Below are 18,546 nucleotides of genomic sequence, written 5' to 3' on the forward strand. Positions count from 1 at the left end.
TGTACTGTTGCTTAGCTCTATTCCTCCCATTCTGTATATGCTTTTTTCATTTTTATTGCCCAGATGTAGTACTTTGCATTTTTCCCTGTTAAAAACCATTCTGTTGGTTGCTGCCCACTGCTCCAGTTTATTTAGGTCTTTTTGAATCCTCTCTCTCTCTTCTCTAGTATTAGCTATCCCTCCTAGCTTTGTGTCATCAGCAAATTTAATCAGTTTACCCTCAATTCCTTCATCTAAATCATTGATAAAGATGTTGAACAATACAGGTCCCAGGACGGAGCCCTGTGGTACCCCACTTGCGACATTCATCCAGCTGGATGTGAAGCCATTTACAACCACCCTTTGAGTCCGATCACTAAGCCAGTTATGAATCCACCTAACAGTTGCCTGGTCCATTGCATACTTGGTCATTTTTTCAATAAGGATGGTGTGAGATACTTTGTCAAATGCTTTGCTGAAGTCAAGATATACTATATCTACAGCATTTCCCTGATCCACCCAGTCAGTGATTCTGTCATAGAAGGAAATTAAGTTAGTCTGACATGACTTGTTAGTTACAAACCCATGCTGACTCTGGTTAATCACTTCATTCTTATCCATGTACTTACATACATGTTGTTTAATAATTTGTTCAAAGATCTTTCCTGGTATGGAAGTCAGACTCACCGGCCTATAGTTCCCTGTGTCCACCTTCTTCCCCTTTTTGAAGATAGGAACAACATTTGCTCTTCTCCAGTCTTCTGGGACTTCTCCTGTTCTCCAAGAATTTTCAAAGATTATGGAGAGTGGTTCTAAAATTTCTTCTACGATCTCCTTCAGTACTCTGGGGTGTAATTCATCTGGACCTGGAGACTTGAACTCATTTATGTTAGCTAAATATTCCCTCACAATCTTTCTGTTTACAGATAACTTGGATTCCTCTATTCCTTTAAAAGGACAGTGAAGATCAGTTAATGTTACATTTTCTTTCTGAGAGAAAACAGATGCAAAATAGGAATTAAAAAGTTCGGCCTTCTCAACATCCTCTCTTACCATTTCTCCATTTTCATCCTGTAAAAATCCTATAGCATCTTTGACTTTTCTTTTACTTTTGACATACCCCCAAAATCCTTTTTTATTGCTTTTGACATCTCTTGCAAGCCTTAATTCATTGTCAGCTTTAGCTAACCTGATACGTGCCCTGCAGGATCTGCAGACTGCATTATAATCTTCTTTAGATATGCATCCCTCTTTCCATTTAATAAACATTTCTTTCTTTCTTTTTAGCATGTGTTTAAGTTCTGTGTTCATCCATCCTGGTTTCCTTAAATGCTTCCCATTCTTCCTACTTTTTGGGATTGTTAACGATTGTGCTTTGAGAATCTCATTTTTAAAAATTTCCCATCCTTCCTGGACATTTTTGTCCTTAAGGACATCCAGCCATTGGATCCCTCCTATTCTCTTTCTGAGTCTCTTAAAATCTGCCTTTCTAAAATCTAACCTTGAAGTTTGAGTCTTCACATGTCTTCCTCCTCTAGTTATCCAAAATTCTATAATAGCATGATCGCTGCCTCCTAGCGTCCCAGCCACCTTTACCTCCTCAACCATTTCCTCCCTGTTTATAAGGATTAGATCCAAAGTAGCAGATCCCCTTGTTTTCTCCCCTACCTTTTGGAAGATAAAGTAGTCAGCAAGAGAGGATAAGAATTTGCTTGACCTGTTAGTTTTACTTGAGAGAGATTCCCAACAAATGTCTGGATAGTTGAAATCTCCCATGACCACTACGTCATATTTTTGGAGAACTTGGTCATTTGATACATAAAGAGTTCATCCATATCTTCAGCTTGCCCAGGTGGCCTGTAGTAAATGCCCACAATGGTGTCCTTTCCGTTGTTCTCTCCTTGTATTCTTACCCAAACAGTTTCCACAGAACTCCCATTCTCTGAAGCTTCAATCTCTGTGCAGATATACACTTTTCTAACATACAATGCAACACCTCCTCCTCATTTATCAAGTCTGTTTCTTGCAAATAAGTTGTATCCTTTTAGCCTTTTATTCCAATCATGTGTATCGTCCCACCAAGTTTCAGTGATTCCAATGACATCATATTCCTTTTCCTGCATTAGTAGTTCCAATTCTCCTTGTTTGTTGCCCATGCTTTGTGCATTTGTATAAAAACATTTTAGTTTGTGATTGGTTTCTCTTCCTCCCATATTTTTATTATTTAAATTGTTTTGTCTTTGTTCTTCCTTTCCACTTCCAGTAGCAGAGATCTCAATAGTATTTGTCAGCTGTATGGCTTTTTCTGGCCTATTGCTTCCCTTCCCACATTGTTCTAGTTTAAAGCTCTTCTGATGAGTGTAGCAAGGCGACTTCCAAATACATGTTTTCCAGTCTTCGTAAGGTGCACCCCATCTCTAGCAAGTAGTCCATCGTATAGGTAATTCATTCCGTGATCCAGAAATCCAAATCCTTGTTGACGGCACCATCGACGTAGCCAGTTGTTCACCTGTAGAATCTTATTCCACCTCATTGTTCCATGGCCATCCACTGGGAGGATGGATGAGAAGACCACCTGCGCTCCCAATTCTTTCACTTTCTTGCCTAAGTCTTCAAAGTCACTGCAGATGGTTTCCAGGTCCTTTCTTGCGGTGTCATTTGTCCCCACATGTATTAGCAGGAATGGGTAGTGATCTGTAGGTCTGAAGAGTCTTGATATCCTGTCAGACACATCTTTAATTTTTGCTCCTGGAAGACAGCACATTTCTCTTGAGGTTATGTCTGGTCTGCAGATAGCGGCCTCTGTTCCTCTTAACAGGGAATCCCCCATGACCACCACTCTCCGTTTTTTCTTCACAACATTCTTCTTTCTCCATCCAGGAGGATTCTGAGGGCTTACAAGGTTATTCATTGCTGGCAAAGTCTTATTTTGCTGTATTTCTTCATGGTTCTCCTGCGTGAGAGCCTGGTACTGGTTCCTGAGCAGTATGGGTGCTGACTGCCTCTCGATCCTCCTGCTTCTGTGGGTCACATGCTTCCATTCCTCTGTTTCGTGAGGTGCAGTTCGAATTTCTTCTCTTTCTGAATCATGAAGAGATAATTCTGCTCTGTCTAAGAACTCTTCACCTTCCTTAATGATTTTCAAGGTAGTTAACCTCTCTTCTAGATTTCGCAACTTTTCCTCCAACAGGGACACAAGCTTGCATTTCTGGCATGTGAAGTTTGGCTTTTCCACTGGCAAGTCTGTGAACATGTAGCAGGATATGCAGCTCACCAAATGGCTCCTGGACTCTTCCATGTTCTTATTGTTAATGTTCTGAAAACAGTGAAAAAAGCTTAAAAAAAGCTTCAAAATGCGCGCGCCAGTAGGCGCACGGTTTACCGATGTCCTCTTTTCAGCTCCAACAGCCAAAATCCAGTGTTCTTTGAGCTCGCGGAGACTCTTCACTTACCCCAAAATGCAGTGGGAATATGCAAATTATCTCCTCAGGACTCCTCCCCTGGTTTACCGATGTCCTCTTTTCAGCTCCAACAGCCAAAATCCAGTTTTCTTTGAGCTCGCGGAGACTCTTCACTTACCCCAAAATGCAGTGGGAATATGCAAATTATCTCCTCAGGACTCCTCCCCTGGTTTACCGATGTCCTCTTTTCAGCTCCAACAGCCAAAATCCAGTGTTCTTTGAGCTCGCGGAGACTCTTCTCTTACCCCAAAATGCAGTGGGAATATGCAAATTATCTCCTCAGGACTCCACCCCTGGTTTACCGATGTCCTCTTTTCAGCTCCAACAGCCAAAATCCAGTGTTCTTTGAGCTCGCGGAGACTCTTCACTTACCCCAAAATGCAGTGGGAATATGCAAATTATCTCCTCAGGACTCCTCCCCTGGTTTTGTTCTTTCCCTTCTCTTCAATTTTTTTGCTGGCTTCCTTAAAAGATCTTGTAGACAGAACGCCCCACTCAGAGCCACTGAGCTCACTGATCGGCTGCAGCGCTGTCGACGGAACGTCAGCTTCACGGCCAATACCACAGGCCGGGAGCAGAGGCGAGACTCACCGGTAGACCCGGGTAGGGTGAGCAGAGCGCGGTTAGTTGCTTTCTAATAGCCTGCAGCCGGGGATTAACTTTTAATGAAAGGGAACAATCCCTTTGACTGTCTGCAGCGCGCCACACCTAGGAAGTGCACTCTCACACACAAGCCAGCATGCACACGTGCTCACACGTGACAACACCCCCTATCTGCCCCTACAACCTCTCCGTCACCATGCGTCAGACTCTTCTGCCTGTTTTATGATTTCAGGGCCCTAGCAGGAATCACCCCCCCCTCCCCAATTCCTTCCTTGCCTTCCTTGCACTGAGGTTAGCTCTTTGTCAGCCGTCTGGCTTGGTTACACAAGCTTCTTTGCAGAGAAACATGTTACTTCTGCTGGCCCTCGCTAGGCGGTCGGCATCCAAAACCTTCCCTGGGCACCTGCTGAAAGCCTGGCCCCTTCACGGCCCCGGGTGCTTTTAACGCCATCATTTCCACACGGCGAGCTGCGGAGTCAATAAGCACTCCTAGCCGTGACAAGGAGCTCGGTGTCAGGCCTGCGTGAAGGCGGCCCGGGTAGCGTACTTAGCTGCCAACTGGCTCAGAGTCCTTGGGGCTTCCATCATCTAAGTTACTTAAGGTCGGTGTCCGGCAAGGCGCCGTTCCATGCTAGCCGAGCTGGGCAGTAGGGCAAAATGTCATCAAAATGGTCTACAGCACCCGGTGTTCCCAGGAGGTCTCCCATCCAAGTACTGTCCGAGCCCAGCCCTGCTTTGTTTTCGAGATCAGACGATATCGGGCATATCCAAGGTGGTATGGCCAGTAGACTCTGCTTGATCCATCGCCCGGCCAGCCTTTCTCAGGATCGCTTTGTTATGATCTGCTACAGAGAGTATGGAAAGAAAGGAGATCTATCCCTACAATAGAACTAAACTAGATCCCTACGATGTAACGGGGAACCTGATCCTGCGATCAGACCCGCTAAAGTCCTCGGCTAGTCTGAACGCAGACCTATAGATGTGAGGTAGGGATCCCTACAAGATCTAGGGACTGGGAAAAGTTGGACACCTCCTAGCAGAAATAGTAGCAGTCAAAGACAAACACACAACAAAAAGGCATAGGGGTCAGAAGACCTAGCAAAACTAAAAGAGAACGGCAACAGAGCAACAAGCTAGCTCAACAGTAGTAAATACAAATGAAGTCCAGCAAAGCCAGGAGGGCGGAGCCGGATTAAATAGGCAAAATGGTCATGTGACCAGCAAACTAAAAAAAACCTAACAGGAGAGTTGTAACAGTACCCCCTCTTCTAAGAGGATCCTCCGGATCCCCTAGGCCCAGGCTTACCAGGAAACCTCCTGTGAAACGCTCGGACAAGTCTGGGGGCAGAAACATAATCCGCTCTCACCCATGAGTTATCCTCAGGTCCGAAACCCTTCCAAGCGACGAGATACTGCAAACTCCCTCTATACCGTCTAGAATTTAGGATGCGGGAAATTTCATATTCCCCGTCCTCCACCACCGGAGGAACAGTGGCAGAGGCGTCACCATCCGACACATCAGCTTTTTTCAACAGAGAAACATGAAACACCGGATTAATCCTCCAGGACGTAGGAACCTCCAGCCTAACAGCAGATTGGTTAACTATCTGAAGTACCTTAAAGGGCCCTACGAACTTGGGACCCAATTTTTTAGAAGGAATCCTCAATCGCAGATTCTTAGAGGACAACCAAACCATGTCACCAACCGCAAACAAAACCTCTTGCCGTTTCCTATCAAAGTACCTCTTAGATTTTTTGTTAGCCTCCTGAAGATTACCACGCACATCCGTCCAAACTCTCTCCAAATCACCGGAAAAACTCTCCTCCTCAGGCACAGCCGAAACCAATTTGGAAAATGACCCAAAAGGCGGATGTCTCCCAGAACAACAAAAAAAAGGCGAACACCCAGCAGAAGAGGATGTATGGTTGTTAAGAGCAAATTCAGCAAGTGGCAGAAACTCAGACCACCCCTCTTGATTGTCTGCCACAAAACAACGCAAGAACTGCTCAACATCCTGGTTCTTCCTTTCTGTCTGGCCATTAGACTCAGGATGATATCCGGATGAAAACGACAAATGAACTCCCAACCTGTCACAAAAGGCACGCCAAAAACGAGCCACGAACTGAGGTCTCCTATCAGAAACAATGTCAGTAGGAACACCATGTAGTCTGACAATCTCCTTGACAAAGGCCTTAGCGAGTGTCTTAGCGCAAGGCAGTTTGATGAAGGGAACCAAGTGACACATCTTGCTAAAACGGTCCACGACCACCCAGATGACCGTGAAACCTTCAGAGGGAGGAAGGTCAGTAATAAAGTCCATAGCCAGATGTGTCCAAGGTGCACTAGGAACCTCCAGAGGGCAAAGCAACCCCGCAGCAGGAGCATGCGAAGACTTGGATCTTGCACACACAGTACATTGGCGCACCCACTTAATGACTTCCTTCTGCCATCCAGGCCACCAAAAACTGCGACCCACAAGTCTCTTGGTCTCAGAAATTCCTGGATGACCTGCCAACCGAGACTCATGACACTCAACAACCAAATCTCTCCTAAAGGTCCTAGGCACAAACAACCTCCCATGGGGAGTGTCATTCTCCTGTGCTTTAAGAATCTCATCCTCCAAAACGGAGTCCAAAGCAGCAATCACAACACCTTCTTGTAAAATGGTCTCCTCTTCCTCCTCAACACCGACCATGGGAGAAAAGCTGCGAGACAAAGCATCCGCTTTAACATTCTTGGTACCCAGGATGTAAGTAACGGAAAAATTAAACCGCGAGAAAAAAAGTGCCCACCTAGCCTGACGGGCATTCAAGCGCTTGGCAGCATCAAGATAGATCAGATTTTTATGATCAGTGAAAACCTGAATGGGAAATTCAGCACCTTCCAAGATATGACGCCAGTGTTCAAATGCGAGTTTAATCGCCAGCAATTCCCGATTACCAATATCGTAATTAAGTTCAGTCTCGGAAAATTTTTTTGAAAAAAAGGCACAGGGATGTATTCCATCCTTGTTTTCCTGAGACAACACCGCACCAACCCCCACCGAAGAAGCATCAACCTCAACCAAAAACGGCTTAGTCACATCAGGCTGCATAAGGATGGGAGCAGAGGTGAACCTCTCCTTTAGAAACACAAAAGCTTCAATGGCCTCAGAAGTCCACTGAACCGCATTAGCACCTTTCCTGGTGAGATCGGTCAGCGGTTTGACAATAATAGAAAACTTTTTTATGAATTTTCTGTAATAATTGGCGAAACCCAAAAACCTCTGTATCGATTTCAAACCAATAGGCCTAGGCCATTCCTGCACAGCTTGAACTTTAACCGGGTCCATCTCAAAACCTTCACTGGAGATAATGTAGCCCAAAAAACTAATTCTCTGTACAGCGAACTCACATTTCTCCAGCTTAGCAAAAAGCGAATTGTCCATTAATAACTGTAATACCTCACGTACGCTCCGCCAATGAGACTCCAGATCCGGCGAATAAATCAAAATGTCATCCAAATACACAACCACATTTTTGCCGATTAAAGGTCTAAGGATATCATTAATAAGATTCTGAAAAAATGCTGGAGCATTGGTGAGACCAAAAGGCATAACCAGATTCTCAAAATGACCCACAGGAGTGTTAAAAGCAGTCTTCCATTCATCACCCTCCTTCATGCGCAACAAATTGTATGCCCCCCGGAGATCAATTTTAGAGAACCACTTGGCCCCCACTAACTGGTTAAATAAATCAGGAATCAATGGCAGTGGGTAAGGATTGCGTACAGTAATTTTATTAATCTCACGAAAGTCCAGACAAGGACGTAAACCGCCATCTTTTTTTTTTACAAAAAAAAATCCAACAGCCACAGGAGACTTGGAAGGCCTAATGTGACCGGCGGCCAAGTTTGTCTGTATGTATTCTTTCAAAGCCTTTCTTTCAGGAATAGTAAGATTAAATAAACGACTCTTAGGAAGAGTCGCGCCAGGGACAAATTCAATGGTACAATCATAGACTCTATGGGGAGGCAAAACCTGCGACTCCTCCTCAGAAAAAACTCTCCAAAAATCCTGAATAGGTACAGGAAATTCCCCTCTATCCACAGCAGCAATGCGCCCGTTACAACACTTGTCATAACACTTAGGGCTCCAGGACTTAATTTCATTGGTAGACCAATCCAGTACAGGATTGTGCAATTTTAACCAGGGTAACCCCAATATTACTGGAGAAGGCAAATTATCCAATACCACCAAATCCAAATTCTCTTGATGAATACCATTAATAGTGAGGGGAAATTCACAGACCTTGTGAGTAACACTCTTCAAGGGAGAGCCATCGACAGAAACCACAGCAATAGGGGATGACAAAGTTTTAGGTTCTAATCTAAGTTTTTCCAAGAATCCCCCATCAATCACATTCAGAGTAGATCCACAATCCACAAATACCCGAAATTCAATTAATTCATCCTGAGCAGCAGTAGTGGCAGATAGGAATACTCCCTTAGAATTTAAACAGTCAATACAAGCATGACTGACCATTTTTTTTTCTTTCTTCTTGCGAAGCACACAGCTCTTAATAAAATGACCAGAATTTCCGCAATAGAAACACAAGCCTTCAGAAAGTCGGCGGTCTTTTTACTGAGAGCGGGGTGCCATCGCCCCAATTTCCATCGGCTCTCCATTGTCAGCACAGAACCTCTCAGGACTCGAAGCTGACATAGCAGAGGATTTGCTCTCATTAACCCTTTCACGCAGTCTCCTGTCCACCCGTATAGCTAATTGCATTGCCTCCTGCAAGTTTCCAGGTGTGGGATAAGCAATCAGTAAATCCTTTAGCCTTTCACATAGCCCTGCAAGAAACAAGCTTTTCAAAGCAGAATCGTTCCACCCCACCTGGGCAGACCACCGACGGAAGTGAGAACAATATTTTTCCAGATTACCTGATCCCTGCCTCAAACGTCTTAATTCAGACTCAGCAGATGAGACACGATCAGGATCAGCGTACAACAAACCCAAAGCAGAAAAAAAACTATCCACTGATCTAAAGCACGGATCACTAGGTTGGAGAGAGAAGGCCCATCCCTGAGGATCTTTGCGCAAAAGTGACATTATGATCCCTATGCGCTGTGATTCATCACCAGAGGATCCGGGTCTCAAACGAAAATATAATAGACAAGCATTTTTAAAAGAAAAAAAATCTTGTTGTTCGCCAAAAAATAGATCAGGCAGACGTACCTTAGGTTCCACAAAATGCGGTCCAGAACAGCTACTCACGTGTTGTTGGAGCTTGGTCACCTCCAGAGAGAGTCCCTGCAAGCGTTGAGCCAAATCTTGCACCGAGACCATGATGGAAAACTGGAGGTCTTTCCTTAGAGAAATATTTTTTTTTTTTTTTTTTTATGGCTGGAATTACTGTTATGATCTGCTACAGAGACTAAGGAAAGAAAGGCGATCTATCCCTAAAATAGAACTAAACTAGATCCCTACGATGTAACGGGGAACCTGATCCTGCGATCAGACCCGCTAAAGTCCTCGGCTAGTCTGAACGCAGACCTATAGATGTGAGGTAGGGATCCCTACAAGATCTAGGGACTGGGAAAAGTTGGACACCTCCTAGCAGAAATAGTAGCAGTCAAAGACAAACACACAACAAAAAGGCATAGGGGTCAGAAGACCTAGCAAAACTAACAGAGAACGGCAACAGAGCAACAAGCTAGCTCAACAGTAGTAAATACAAATGAAGTCCAGCAAAGCCAGGAGGGCGGAGCCGGATTAAATAGGCAAAATGGTCATGTGACCAGCAAACTAAAAAAAAACTAACAGGAGAGTTGTAACACGCTTGGTGGCGAGCAATCTGGCCGTGACGGGGCGGGCTCCGAAGGGTCCATGCAAAGGCTGTGCCGTTCCTACAGGTGTGGTTTGTTTAGCAGTGATTCACCCGCCGCATCAGGTGTCTTCAAAAATGTCTCGGCGCAGGGTCTCCTGCAGGCTAAACCCTTCATCGCGGTAATGTGACAGAAAGAGCAAGCTGGACCCGTAACTTGGGGGCAGAGCGAGACGTCCAGGGGTGAATGAAGGAAGAGGGTGAGATGGTTGCCAGTGACTTTGAGCTGCTCTTCAGGGGGGAGGGTCGTGTTGCCTGCAAAGGTCTTCTGCTTGGGGTTACTGGTGGTTGCCTCCAGCCACGCGGGAGACGCTGGTCCTAGTATTAAAAGTAAAGAAGCAACAATGCTGGAGGCCCACTGTAATCAGAAGGATGCTGGAATTTTGCAGAGATGAAATAGAGCAAGAGAGAAAGCAAATGAAAAAAAGAAAAGAAAATAATTGTGTGCACTTGTGAAAGGGAATGGAAAAAAGGCATAGAAGAGAGTGCCCCCTGCTGGTGGAAGGAAGGAAAAAGCAAAAGCCTACAGCACCTGGTATTCCCAGGCGGTCTCCTATCCAAGTACTAACCAGGCCCGACCCTGCTTAGCTTCTGAGATCAGGCGTGTTCAGAGTGGTGTGGCCATTGGCAGAGACAAGCTTCTCATTTGCTGCTTTTCTACTTTGACGTCTGGCTGCCGGCTGCCCTTTCCAGTGCTCAGCAAGACCAGGTCCTTTTGTGCTTTCCCTTCTCTTCAATTTTTTTGCTGGCTTCCTTAAAAGGTCTTGTAGACACAACGCCCCACTCAGAGCCGCTGAGCTCACTGATCGGCTGCAGCGCTGTCGACGGAACGTCAGCTTCACGGCCAATACCACAGGCCGGGAGCAGAGGCGCCACTCACCGGTAGACCCGGGTAGGGTGAGCAGAGCGCGGTTAGTTGCTTTCTAATAGCCTGCAGCCGGGGATTAACTTTTAATGAAAGGGAACAATCCCTTTGACTGTCTGCAGCGCGACACACCTAGGAAGCGCACTCTCACACACAAGCCAGCATGCACACGTGCTCGCACGTGACAACACCCCCTATCTGCCCCTACAACCTCTCCGTCACCATGCGTCAGACTCTCCTGTCTGTTTTATGATTTTAGGGCCCTAGCAGGAATCACCCCCCTCCCCTCCCCAATTCCTTCCGCACCTTCCTTGCCTTCCTTGCACTGAGGTTAGCTCTTTGTCAGCCGTCTGGCTTGGTTACACAAGCTTCTTTGCAGAGAAACATGTTACTTCTGCTGGCCCTCGCTAGGCGGCCGGCATCCAAAACCTTCCCTGGGTACCTGCTGAAAGCCTGGCCCCTTCACGGCCCCGGGTGCTTTTAACGCCATCATTTCCACACGGCGAGCTGCGGAGTCAAAAAGCACTCCTAGCCGTAGCAAGGATCTCGGTGTCAGGCCTGCGTGAAGGCGGCGGGGTAGCGTACTTAGCTGCCAACTGGCTCAGAGGCCTTGGGGCTTCGATCATCTAAGTTACTTAAGGTCGGTGTCCGGCAAGGCGCCGTTCCATGCTAGCCGAGCTGGGCAGTAGGGCAAAATGTCATCAAAATGATCTACAACACACGAAGTTCCCAGGAGGTCTCCCATCCAAGTACTGTCCAGGCCCAGCCCTGCTTTGCTTCCGAGATCAGACAAGATCAGGCATATCCAAGGTGGTATGGCCAGTAGACGCTGCTCAATCCATCGCCCGGCCAGCCTTTCTCAGGATCGCTTGGTGGCGAGCAATCTGGCCGTGACGGGGCGGGCTCCGAAGGGTCCATGCAAAGGCTGTGCCGTCCCTACAGGTGTGGTTTGTTTAGCAGTGATTCACCCGCCGCATCAGGTGTCTTCAAAAATGGCTCGGCACAGGGTCTCCTGCAGGGTAAACCCTTCATCGCGGTAATGTGACAGAAAGAGCAAGCTGGACCCGTAACTTGGGGACAGAGCGAGACGTCCAGGGGTGAATGAAGGAAGAGGGTGAGATGGTTGCCAGTGACTTTGAGCTGCTCTTCAGGGGGGAGGGTCGTGTTGCCTGCAAAGGTCCTCTGCTTGGGGTTACCGGTGGTTGCCTCCAGCCACGCGGGAGACGCTGGTCCTGGTGAAAAGGAGCCTAGTATTAAAAGTAAAGAAGCAACAATGCTGGAGACCCACGGTGATCAGAAGGATGCTGGTATTTTGCAGAGATGAAATAGCGCAAGAGAGAAAGCAAATGAAAAAAAGAAAAGAGAATGAATGTGTGCACTTGTGAAAGGGAATAGAAAAAAGGCACAGAAGAGAGTGCCCCCTGCTGGTGAAAGGAAAGAAAAAGCAAAAGACTACAGCACCTGGTAGTCCCAGGTGGTCTCCCATCCAAATACTAACCAGGCCTGACACTGCTTAGCTTCCAAGATCAGACAAGATCGGGCGTGTTCAGGGTGGTGTGGCTGTAGGCAGAGACAAGCCTCTCACTTGCTGCTTTTCTACTTTGAAGTCTGGCTGCCGGCTGCCCTTTTCAGTGCTCAGCAAGACCAGGTCCTTTTGTGCTTTCCCTTCTCTTCAATTTTTTTGCTGACTTCCTTAAAAGGTCTTGTAGACAGAACGCCCCACTCAGAGCCGCTGAGTTCACTGATCGGCTGCAGCACTGTCGACGGAACGTCAGCTTCACGGCCAATGCCACAGGCCGGTAGCAGAGGCTAGACTCACCGGTAGACCCGGGTAGGGTGAGTAGAGCACGGTTAGTTGCTTTCTAATAGCCTGCAGCCGGGGATTAACTTTTAATGAAAGGGAACAATCCCTTTGACTGTCTGCAGCGCGCCACACCTAGGAAGCGCACTCTCACACACAAACCAGCATGCACACGTGCTCGCAAGTGACAACACCCCCTATCTGCCCCTACAACCTCTCCGTCACCATGCGTCAGACTCTCCTGCCTGTTTTATGATTTCAGGGCCCTAGCAGGAATCACCCTCCCCTCCCCAATTCCTTCCGCACCTTCCTTACCTTCCTTGCCTTCCTTGCACTGAGGTTAGCTCTTTGGCAGCCGTCTGGCTTGGTTACACAAGCTTCTTTGCAGAGAAACATGTTACTTCTGCTGGCCCTCGCTAGGCGGCCGGCATCCAAAACCTTCCCTGGGCACCTGCTGAAAGCCTAGCCCCTTCACGGCCCCGGGTGCTTTTAACGCCATCATTTCCACACGGCGAGCTGCGGAGTCAATAAGCACTCCTAGCCGTGGCAAGGAGCTCTGTGTCAGGCCTGCGTGAAGGGCGGCGGGCTAGCGTACTTAGCTGCCAACTGGCTCAGAGGCCTTGGGGCTTCCATCATCTAAGTTACTAAAGGTTGGTGTCCGGCAATGCGCCGTTCCATGCTAGCCAAGCTGGGCAGTAGGGCAAAACGTCATCAAAATGGTCTACAGCACCCAGTGTTCCCAGGAGGTCTCCCATTCAAGTACTGTCCGAGCCCAGCCCTGCTTTGCTTCCGAGATCAGACGAGATCGGGCGTATCCAAGGTGGTATGGCCAGTAGACGCTGCTGGATCCATCGCCCGGCCAGCCTTTCTCAGGATCGCTTGATGGCGAGCAATCTGGCCGTGACGGGGCGGGCTCCGAAGGGTCCATGCAAATTCTGTGCCGTCCCTACAGGTGTGGCTTGTTTAGCAGTGATTCACCCGCCGCATCAGGTGTCTTCAAAAATGGCTCGGCGCAGGGTCTCCTGCAGGCTAAACCCTTCATCGCGGTAATGTGACAGAAAGAGCAAGCTGGACCTGTAACTTGGGGGCGGAGCGAGACGTCCAGGGGTGAATGAAGGAAGAGGGTGAGATGGTTGCCAGTGAGTTTGAGCTGCTCTTCAGGGGGGAGGGTCGTGTTGCCTGCAAAGTTCTTCTGCTTGGGGTTACCGGTGGTTGCCTCCAGCCACCCGGGAGATGCTGGTCCTGGTGAAAAGGAGCCTAGTATTAAAAGTAAATAAGCAACAATGTTGGAGGCCCACGGTGATCAGAAGGATGCTTGTATTTTGCAGAGATGAAATAGCGCAAGAGAGAAAGCAAATGAAAAAAAGAAAAGAGAATGAATGTGTGCACTTGTGAAAGGGAATGGAAAAAAGGCATAGAAGAGAGTGCCCCCTGCTGGTGGAAGGAAGGAAAAAGCAAAAGCCTACAGCACCTGGCATTCCCAGGCGGTCTCTGTTAAATGGTTAGTTATGGAAATTCATTTGGAATGTTAATCGATAATCATTTTTCTGAGTTCTATGCCTCAGCCATCGTGTCTAGTTGACATGCGCTATTTGTGTGTGTATTTTTGGTTCACTACCATATGTAGAACAGGTGTCCATACGACTGGCTATAAAAGCCCATGGTACAGAATGGGTGGGCTCTCTTGCTCTGCCCACCCCACAAGACACAGAATCTTCATGCTGAGAAGCAGATGACATGTAGGCCTGGACACATGCTGGACAAAGACATGATTTACCAGCCAGGATCCAAGGAAAGATGGGTGAATCTCAACAATTAAGCTAATTATGGACAAATGGACAATTACTTTATAACTAATTATTGTATGTACCTGCTGCAATCTGTCTCTTTTTAATGGACAATCCAAGAATAAATAGATACATTTTTTTATAAGAATATCGTGATATTGATACTTTGAGAAGTCCTCAGTAGAAAAAAATAATATAGGAAGAGTATTATTTTACAATGGTGAGCCAGCCAGTCCTGTTTTTTTGCTTTTTAAATTAAGTAAGTGAATTTCTTCCGTGAACAAGGGGGGAGTCCTGATGAGCTGAACAGCTGTTGTTCACTTGTCAGTAAATTCACTAGTTTTTCACGAGAAGCAGAAAGGACCTACAGACTGAGGAAAGACAGGAAGCAGAGGTACTAACAAGGAACAGAATCACACAGGAAAAGAATCAGACGAACTGAAGACAGGACGTGCTGATAAAGAGAAGCCAAGGAATCTTAAGGTAAGCAAAATATGGATATAATTTTTTCTTTTGCTAAACAAAGTAATATTAATTTCAAAGTTAATGTAGGAGATGACATAGAAGTTTTGTGGCTCAGTTTATACAAAGAATGTGAATTGCAGAATTTACAGTTAACTTCTAAATTGGTAAATAGAGACAAACAGAAATTGAGAAATATTCTACATTTGGTAGATTTTTTTCATAGTCTTGTGTTAGAGATTTCTAAGCAGGAAAATAGTGTAGAAGTGTCAGACGGTGATACTGATTCTGACTGTAATGTGGAAAATGAACAAGAAGTAAGACACGTGTCTATAACTGAAGGTGACCTTGGAGACGGACATACAGAAACCTGACATGGGAGGAGACATGACTGACATACGAGAAACCGACATACTAGGTGATGTGGGAGGAGACGTGAGTGACGTAGGAGGAACGGACGTACAAGAGCCACTAAAAATATCAGAGAATTCTGGAATTACCCAGGCTCAACTCCAAATTAAAATGAGGAAAAATTTGCTGAAATTATACAAAATCATGCCAAAATATGATGTCAAAATCCATGCCTGTAGAAATTCAGAGACATTTGAGAGCTTCTCTGATAAGTTTGATTTATCCAATGAGGAGAGGAATCAATTATTTTAAATATGGATTCCTGTGACATTGTCCAGACGTTTACATTTAATGCCCTGTGAAAATGACTCTCCTAATGGATGGGAAAATGATTCGGACAGATTAAGATATTTGATTTATTGTGTCACAAAGGATTTTCCCAACATAGAAGATCTGCAGAAACTAAGGATTGGTAGGAAGGAATGTACATATACATTCATGTCCATATTTGAACGGTTGTACAAAGCTCTCATCAAAAATGGAAAAGTACAACATATGATAACAACTTTTGCACAAAAATTCAAATTCCTAAATTCAGTTTCCCAAGTTATGGCATCACAAAAAAATTAATTATTTGAATGTGCGCAGATGCTGGATTCTGTTAGAAAACATGAGAATCGTGAAAAGAAAATAAATCAAGCTAAATTTATAAAACCAGGAAAGGTAATATCTTACCAAAAGCCAAAATCAAACTCTCCTAGACTGAGTCATCCTCATAGTCCCCATATCAGCCAGTGCAAAGATCCATCTCTCCACAGAATGAGTTAATTCTCAGTCAGAACTGTGATTCTCTAAAAAGGAAAATGGCTGAAACTGATAGACAGAGACAGGTGAGACGACCAACTCACAGTGACGTCATGGAATGTGTACAGAAGAACAGGCAGTTCTCTGAGGTTTTGAAGGATAGAAAAATGTCTTTCCTAAAGAGGGCGTTCCTGGAGATATTTGAGAGAGACAGAAGATTTGGTTTAGGGAGTGGCTAAGGAAAAACTGTAATTATAATGTTGTATCAAAATGTAATACAATGTCTCAATATTTATTTATAATCTCATACAGTAAATTGTAGTTACATAGTTTCTAATAGTTCATATATATATATATATATATATATATATATATACAATTGTCTAAGTAGAGATTGCGTATAATTGTATTTATATATACGTTTATAAAATATATATATATATATTAATTAATAAATTAGAACTTCATATATATAAATTTAAGTAGCAATATTTTGAATTACATTAGAACCAACCAATATATGTATAAGATATTTAAATAATTCTGTTTCTGTATGAATTTGATATTTAATTTTATTTTATTATATTTCCTTAGAGTTTTCATTCCAAAGCAGGATTTGATCAAAGAACTCTAAAATGGATTTATTTCTTTATTCACACAGGAAGTGAAAAAACTGCATGATTTTATGTGTATAACATTTTAAAATAATAACAATATATCTAGTTGAACTATAATATATATGTAATACTTATTAATTCTTTTGTGTTGCTAATATTTTCTGTGCATGAAGTGTTCGTGCAAATTAAAGTAGCTTTACAGCATGACGTGTGACAGCTGCGGCCTTTGAACTTTGAGCTAATAGTATAGGATCCCATTCATTCTATTTTCAACTGATGTAACTTAAGACCGGGCAGCCAGTGAAAAAAGAATCTAAGACAAGAGTTTTTTCAAGTGTCTGAAATTCCAGTGACTTACTCTCATATTATATAATATGTACTTGGGGAATATTCAAAGAAATATAAAGATATTCAATTGATATGGCAATGCGCGTTAATAAATTGGGATACAACAATTTTGGGTTAAATATATATATATATATCTAAAACTTCATATGTGGAATGTTTGAGTTGAACAGATCTGTGAATGTCAGAGTGAAGGTGACAGATGAGTAAATCAGCAGCTGCTAAGTGTGATTGATGTGACAGAGGCCTCGTATGTTTGTATGTTTGAAAAAAAAAAATGTTTCTTTATGTGAAGGTACAAAAATATATTTAATTCTGAGGAAATTATAATACATAATTAGGTATTACAGTGCCTACAAGTAGTATTCAACCCCCTGCAGATTTAGGTGGTTGACACATGCGGAATTAACTTGGCATTGTGACATTTGTACTGTAGATCAGCCTGGAAGTGGGAAATGCACTGCAGCAACTTTTTTTTTGTTTTTTTGTTTTTTTAAAACGTTAAAAGTTAATTCAGAGTGTCATTTATTATTCAACCCCTCAAACCACTAGAATTCTGTTTGGTCCCCCTAAAGTATTAAGAAGTAGTTCAGGCTCCAAGAATAATGAGCTTCACATGTGTGGATTAAAGATCTCTTTTGCCAGCCTTTTCTGACTATTTAAGAACCTCCCCAAACTTGTGAACAGCACTCAGACATGGTCAACATGGGAAAGACAAAAGAGCATGCCAAGGCCATCAGAGACAAGATCGTGGAGGGTCACAAGGCTGGCAAGGGGTACAAAACCCTTTCCAAGGAGTTGGGCCTACCTGTCTCCACTGTTGGGAGCATCATCCGTAAGTGGAAGGCTTATGGAACTACTGTTAGCCTTCCACGGCCTGGACAGCCTTTGAAAGTGTCCTCCCGTGCCGAGGCCAGGCTTGTCCGAAGAGTCAAGGCTGTAGCGCCGGCGTCCCTGCCCTCTGCTAGGCAGGGACGCTGTTCCCCTCACCTCTCTGCTCCGTGCCCGGCGTCCTCCTCCCGCTCTGCTGGCAGCGCGCGCTCCTTCCCGGCCACTGTGCTTAGGGCGCGCGCGCTCTCCCTCCCTCTTAAAGGGGCCGCGCGCGCCGTCCTAAGGAGTCCCCGGCCAATGGCCGGAGGACTTCACCATATATAAGGCACCTCCTCCAAAATGGAGGTGCCCGAGCAATGTTGTTGCACTGTTCACTACTCTGCTTCAGCCCTCAGGTCCCGTTGCCAGTTACCTGCCAGATACCTGCCAGATTCCTGCCAGCTTGCTGTCTTATTCCTGCCTGACATTCTGCTACCTGCCTGCTAGCCTGAGGTCCGACGGTCTGCCTTACTACTCCTGTCAGGCTGTCTAAGGACCAGCTTGCCCGCTCACCTGGGAGCGCACATCAACTACCTGCCTGCTTGCCTGAGGTCCGACGGTCTGCCTTCCAACTCTTGTCAGTCTGTCTATGGACCAGCTTGCCCGCTCACCTGGGAGCGCACATCTGCTACCTGCCTGCTAGCCTACCTGGAGGCTCTGCCGTCACGTGCTGTGACCACCTGCCTGTCCAGTGACTCCTGCCCGCTCACCTGGGAGCGCTCATCTGCTGCCT

At 45.4% G+C, this 18,546-nt stretch overlaps 1 protein-coding gene and 5 pseudogenes across 1 annotated transcript in view; all 6 read right to left on the reverse strand.

Annotated features, from left to right (window-relative positions):
• The window catches only part of LOC141264708 (uncharacterized), a 184,270-nt gene that overhangs the window by 140,830 nt on the left and 24,894 nt on the right, over positions 1-18,546 (reverse strand). The gene's annotated exons all lie outside the window — the stretch shown is intronic.
• LOC141268543 (5S ribosomal RNA) lies at positions 4,714-4,833 on the reverse strand (annotated as a pseudogene).
• Positions 10,432-10,540, reverse strand: LOC141268841 (5S ribosomal RNA; annotated as a pseudogene).
• On the reverse strand, positions 11,485-11,604 carry LOC141269519 (5S ribosomal RNA; annotated as a pseudogene).
• On the reverse strand, positions 12,226-12,344 carry LOC141269088 (5S ribosomal RNA; annotated as a pseudogene).
• On the reverse strand, positions 13,296-13,415 carry LOC141267411 (5S ribosomal RNA; annotated as a pseudogene).

Source organism: Phyllobates terribilis, unplaced genomic scaffold, assembly GCF_046119375.1.
Source record: "Phyllobates terribilis strain yellow unplaced genomic scaffold, ASM4611937v1 Scaffold_4__5_contigs__length_816908805, whole genome shotgun sequence".
NCBI lineage: Eukaryota > Metazoa > Chordata > Amphibia > Anura > Dendrobatidae > Phyllobates > Phyllobates terribilis.